Genomic DNA, 6,672 nt, shown 5'->3' on the forward strand with positions numbered 1-6,672 from the left:
CACCCCCAAAACTCCCAAGCTGTACAGTTTCCCATCCTGACTCTGAACAAACCCCATCCCTCCATGACCCATTCCTATTCTTCCTTCTGCTTAACCTCAATCCAACTTTGGCCAGGTATCCAAAACTTCCCACCAAATACCCCAGAGACCACAATGAGCAGGAAACAAAAGAGAACCAAAGTAGAGATTTATTTCCATCTCCCAGGTTCTGCTTGTTGACTCTCTAAGGCCAGGCACATAGAGTTTGCAAAGCAAAAACAAAAAAGAGATAAATAATGAGGACCCTGATGTTTGGCCTAAGTTCTGGTCATGGAGGGCTGGAAACAGGGTCGTCCCGTGTAAGCCTGCAGGTGGCTGACATCACAGGGACCTGCATGTTTACTGCAGTTGTTCTTTTACCACTGAATATTTGTTTAATTCTCTGTGATATTGTTCTTTGAAGATGCAGTGAAAATGAATATGGAATGAGAACACTTTTGATGGTTAGGTCATGTCTTCTCAGATCTGGTGCAAAGGCCACTCAGAGGCAACCTGGGAAATATCTGGGAAGACATGCCATCTCCTACTGTGAAAGCCACGTCAGAAGAGAGAAGGCAAAGTGGGAAACATTTATTTGGAGGATTGTAGCCACATAAGGAAAGAAATGGGAAATTTTGAAAATATGATAAGGATTGACACTGTAAGATGACAGGTTCTGCTAATTACAGGTAGATGATGTCAAAGTCAAACTTGAGCCACACAAATTTAGGGAGGCAGGAAGTCCTTATTTAAGACCATGCAATAGGGTAGTGAGACTGACTTCAACACCACTGAAATAAAAGGCTGGAGAGATTTTAAGAATAGGAGAAGGAATCGTAGGCATCTGTGATTGCTTACTGGACTGACACAAAAGATAAATAAAACTCATGAAATCCTGACAGGAGGGTTTTCATTATTTTTATTATTGTTACATTTAAACCTCACTCAAGGATAAGTTTTTATTGATGAGAGAGACAAACAGAGAGAGAGAAAGAGAGAGGAGAGAGAGAGAGAGAGAGAGAGAGAGAGAGAGAGAGAGAGAGAGATGAGAGAGAAAATAACCAGTTGCCTCCCATAAACCTTGACCAAGGATTGAACATGCAAACTTTAGGTGTTCAGGACAAAGTGCCAACCAATTTGGCCACACTGGTGAGGGTAAGCAGGTTTTTTTACATCTTGGTTTCAAATGTTCCCTCCCAAGTTAGGCTCCTATCCTTCCTCAGAGACTGAGACACAGAAAACAGGAGAATTAAATTTTAACAGAATGGACCCAGACCTTCTAGGCAGATATTCTATGAAACATATGCCTGGCAAGAAGTTGTGTTTTTTAAAAATACACTTTTATTGATTTTAGAGAGAGGTAGGGAGAAGGCGAGAAACTTAGAAACATCAATGATGAAAGGTAATCATTGATTGACTGCTTCCTGCACACCCCTACTGGGGATCAAGCTTGAAACCCAGGCATGTGCCCTGCCTGGGAATTGAACCATGACCTCCTGGTTCCTGGGTTGATGCTCAAACACTGAGCCATTCCAGCTGGGAGGCAAGAAGCTTTTAAGGAGACTTAGGTATATTTCAAAAGGACAGAGAAACAATCTGCAATTACAAATTGCAGTTACATTCCTAAAGGAAATGCTCTAAAAAAGTAGAGGTAAGAGGCCTAGTCAGGAAGAAAGGTTAGAGACTCTGAAGGAATAATGAGGCCTCTGGTTCATAACACAGCTACTTTCTGCACAGCGGAGGGAAACACAACTGCATCATTTCAGCCAAGACCCAGTTTACATCGCCACAGTTCCTGCAATTTGTAAAGAAGTGCAAGTTCCCAGCCATTTATAAGTAGATGCAAAATAGCTAAGAGACTGAACAGAGATAGCATCTGATCTCCCAGAAGACAGTGATTCTGGAGTTTTCCATGGAGACATTACATTTCTCTCTACAGTCACCTTCCCTTTGATCAAACATCATCTTCAAGGAAGAAGAGTATTTTGATCCTATCACATATATGGTAGGTGTCATTCAATATGGCCTGATTAATGACCTAAGTGCAGAGGAACTGACATTCACCTTCTAGTTTGCTCTGATGCAGGTTTTCTTATGAAACCTGAGATGGGAGATTTAACAGCCTCTTGATGTTAGGCGGCCTCACCCTCACACTTCAGCTGCAGTCTCTAGTTTTGGAAGATGCCCTCCTCTCACACAGATTATAAGTCTTTATCAGGTCAAAATTAGCTCCATAAAAGGTGAGTTTGTTTATAATTCTGTTTGAACTAGGACATTTGCTAAGCTTTGCTTGTATTACCAATGTTTCCAACTCTATTCTATCAAAAAGAGGACAGGGTGCTATTGAACTTATGCAAATAAGTCTAGTGCCATAACCAAAAGAATACTCCAGAGGGCATTAGTAATTTGGGGGAAGACAAAGGTCACTGTTGAATCTCACATAGGTGTTCTCTTGTCCATTCCCATCATCACCAGTGTCCAGGCACCCTCAACATGTCTCCCTGGAAATGGGAGAGAGCTCAGATTCCTGTGAAGCACATGGTGTCCCCTTCCATTTTGGAAATGATGCAAATGGGACCAACCAGAGATGGGATCCAATGTGGTATGTTACCTTACATCAACAATAATGACAATGCCAGCTCACATTTTTTTGTATTTATTGATTCAAAGCAAGTCTTCGACGCAATTTCCACCACAAGTACTAATAGGTACTTTTTTTTTTTTTTAGTTTATGAACATAGAGGAAGGGAGGAGGATCACTAGTACTTGACATCTAACTCTACAGGCGCACTTTCAGTGTAGCTGATGGGGTTTGGATATTTTACACTGGTAATTCCCAGCATCCTCTCTCCTGACAGGGTGTATGGTGAGGGTTCTGTCGTCCTGGGGCAGCGTCATCCTTACCCTGGGCCACAGACTCGTACCATTGAATAACCAGTAGGTGGACCTCACTCTTGAGTAGCAAGTCATGACCACCGGATCCTCATTCTCTATGAATGTGGTGTTGCTGGATAGGAGTATGGGCACACTCAAAGGCCCTATGAAGAAATAGAGGGTGAGAATGATTGAGTGCGGGCTTGAGACCTGGGGCCATGCTCCTGCCTCAAAGATCTCAGCCCTGACTCTGATTGTTATGAGGATAATTTGGTTCCACAATAAAAATTAATCCTAAATTTGCCATCACTCACCATACCAAATCTACCCCTCGAAGTGAAGACACCTAAGAAGGAAGGATATGAACCAATGAATGATCTAGGGAGCCAAAGACATCTAATAAGGCCACTGGAATTGGAGGAAAAAGGAGGCTATGGCTGCAGATAGACCTCAAGTGACTCAAATCAATTTCTCATGGTCTGTGTGACTCTGCTTAGGGACTGTTTCTCCTTGTGCCTCACTTTCCCCTCAGTGAAGGAAAGTGAATATTTGACTGCCAGGCTGACAAAGTACTACTCACAAAATATTCACAGCATCTGACATAAATATTGGGAAGGAAAACTGCTCAAATGAGAGGCATTTGTTATTGATGGACTTCACCAGAGAATCCCCTGGGCTGAACCCTGGTGGATGAGCAGCTGCCAGGGGAATCTTTACTCCTGCTCCTCCCTTGGGACACTAACCTTTCTCTGGACTCTCCTAAGTCCCCCAGAACAGTCAGCTAATAATCTGTGGAGCTTGTCCAGTTGTGCTCTCCACACACAGTCTCAGGTGAAGGACCAGGCTCCATCTCGGAAAAGACGTGGCTCTTAAGTTTGAGCCCCAACTGGTGACCTTCTCAAGAGCCTTATGACTCTGGCTCATGGGAAACTGTTGTTCTCACTCAGCCCTTCCCAGGAGGCAAAACCGAACCAGACACAGGCTCACCAGGGCCTGTGGAGTCAGGACATTGTGACAGGGGCCTGGAGAGGGGCTGCCCAAGCTGAGCTTCTCTGTGAAGAACCCAGGGAGCCCCTCAGGCCAGGTCCTTACAGAGCCCTGCTGGGTCTATCTCAGGATCATGGTCAGGGAAAGGGGCCCAGGGACCTAGACTGAGACTGGTCTCCCTCTGCTGACTCACTCCCATCAAATTGGTCCTTCTCTCTGTGGTGAATGTCTGTGGGGCTGGAATCTGGGAAGGGAACTCTGACCTTAGGAAGTTTGTGTCCACTGTGTGTGTCCTGCACTAAATGCCCAAACCCATCTTGGGACATGATGCAGAGGGGGATGGAGGAGAGTCCAGGGCTGGCAGTCCTATGTGGGAAGTAGAATTCACCCCACCCGACAGCAAGAGGGCAGAGAGCAATCACTCACTGTAGACGGTGAGAGATCCAATTCCAAATGCTCTTTGAAACTTTGGAAGGAGAGCTACTACCATGTAGAGTCCTTCATCGCTCGTAGTGACGTTTCTTATGATCAGGGATCCGTCACACTTTACTGTCTCTCGACCACTGTATCCGGGCCCTGTTATATAGTTAACTGAACCCAATGAAAATATCCCAATGAAATTAGAGTACTCCATCTCTATTCCCCTGTACCACATAAAGGCTATAATATTATGAAGACTATTGCGGATAGGTAGAATCACATCCTGCCCTTCAGCAGCACCGGACGAGACAAAAGCAATTTGCGCAGTGGTGGGCGGGATCCAGATGGGAAGAAAAGAAGGGAAAACTAGAAGGGAAGAGAGAAATTTATCAGTATTTTGATCTATGTATTGGGATGGAGAGATGAGGCATTTCTCTTAATCTATCAGCCTTGGTGTGCATGTGAGTTCCTGTGTGCATCTCCTTGGTCAAGGTCAGCAACATGGCCACCATTGCTTCAGCACCTCAGAACCTATGCTTTTTGTCTTGGATTCTCTTTCCCAGCACTCTGTGTGGCTGTCCTTCTTACTGCCCTCAGATCCCTGTTGACACTCAGCGGCCTTCTTGGAAGACGTTCCCTGACCATGTCCTCTAAAGACCCTCTATCTTCACTCTCTGACCTGTCCCCACTCAGTGCCCTTCAGGGCACTTGTGGATACCTGATGTCACAAGTAGATCTCATCTCTATTTTCTCTCCATATAGTGTGAGCTGCAAGTGGGCAGGGGATTTAGTGATCTTGTGCCCCCCAGTGCTTGCAATAGGCTGCAAACACCTGTGGGTGCATGAATGAGTGTTCCCAGGCTTGACCATGTCCCATGCCGTATTTTCCTATATTTGTACTTGTTCGTGGGGACAATGGTTAGCACCCTGGTTAAAATGTTTCTGCTATCACCTGAAATAAATTGTTATTACTGTGGTCATTTGTCAAAATTCAATACTAAGTGATGAATAACTTAGCAAATGAACCGCAACTGAGGTTTTCCTGCCCCTCACCACTTCCACATCATGAGATCTTCCTGTTGCTGAGCCCCTTCTCTCATCCTATTCTGCGCCCCTGTGCTTTCACTCAGGTCCAAAGAGAAGTCCTTCCTCCCCTCCCAGAGTGCTGTCCTCCCCAGGAGATCTTGGCCACTCTCCGATTCCCAACCTCCCTTCCATTCCCAGGAAGTGTCCCCTCCTTACCAGCAAGCATGAGCCCCAGCCAGGGGATAAGTCCTCTGTGGGCAGAGGCTGCAGGGAACTCCATGGTGACTGCTGCCTGCTCCGTCCCTCCCTCTGAGAGATGAGCTCAAGGTCCAGTAAGGCTCCCAGGCACCTCTGTCCAGACTGGTGGGATGTGCCGTCCCTCCTTTCTGTGTGCTGAGCCTCCTCCTGGGGAAAGATAACCTCCCTGGTCATGTGGGCCAGGGCGGGGTCAGAGCCCAGGATCCTCCCTCTCCCTCCCCTCATTTTTGCCAACCCTGTTGCCCCTATCAGTTTACCTTTTCTCTGTATTTTGATTCACTGGAAAATGCTGAAGCCTCTGAAAACACACAGTCATAAAAACACAAACACACAGATGCACAGCCACATGACCTGAAAAGCACTGGTCATTCTCCACAGCTCCCTGTCAGTGCACATTTAACTTTTCCCTTCAGAGCAAGAGGTCTGGGCCCCCCTCAGCAAAATTGTCAAGGGATGCCCCTTCTCTACATTGGATCTCCTGTGAAATGAGTAAGAATTGGGATGCCCTGGGGACATTTTTGAAAGGCTGCTTCAGCAGCTGCCCAGCTTGCATGGATGCCAGGATGAGACCCTATGAGGTGAGGGTGGGGACCCTGCCCCTCTTCTGTGCACAGGGAGGGTCTCCACATCCTGTTAAAATGCATATTTTGACTGAGGAGGTGTGTAGTGGACCAGAGTCTCTGCATCTGACAAGCTCTCAGGGGAGGTGGATCTTACTGGCCTGTGGAGCCCACTTGCAATAACAAGGCTGATAAGGGCACATGTCCTCTTGAGAGGATGACCCCTCACCCCAGCATTGGCCCCTGCTTCATCGTGGTCTTCGGTTTGTCCGCACAACACAGAGTACCCCAAGGCCCAAAACTGTGGATTACTTCTGGTTGTGACACTGAAACCCCTCTGGGCACCAGGTCTTCCCCGTGTTTTCAAATGTGCTGGGAAGATGGGATTTCCTCCCAGCAGGAAGGCCACAGAGGTGACTGGCGGTGAGAAGGGGTCATGCTAGGTGACCACTGCAGAGGGGACCCTCCCTCTATCTCAGGTTGTCACCAGCCTGGCCATTGTTTCCAGAACAGAAACCCCATCACCACG

General features: G+C 46.7%; 1 long non-coding RNA gene across 1 annotated transcript; it reads right to left on the bottom strand.

Annotated features, from left to right (window-relative positions):
• Window positions 1-2,658: 2,658 nt before the first annotated feature.
• LOC307115868 lies at window positions 2,659-5,725 on the bottom strand. The gene is made up of 3 exons (XR_013815138.1): window positions 5,542-5,725; window positions 4,306-4,665; window positions 2,659-3,056 (listed from the first exon to the last, which is right to left on the bottom strand). It is a non-coding gene; the product is annotated as an uncharacterized lncRNA (long non-coding RNA).
• Between the last annotated feature and the right edge of the window lie 947 nt (window positions 5,726-6,672).

This window comes from Cnephaeus nilssonii (assembly GCF_951640355.1).
Source record: "Cnephaeus nilssonii genome assembly, chromosome: 20".
NCBI classification, from domain to species: domain Eukaryota; kingdom Metazoa; phylum Chordata; class Mammalia; order Chiroptera; family Vespertilionidae; genus Cnephaeus; species Cnephaeus nilssonii.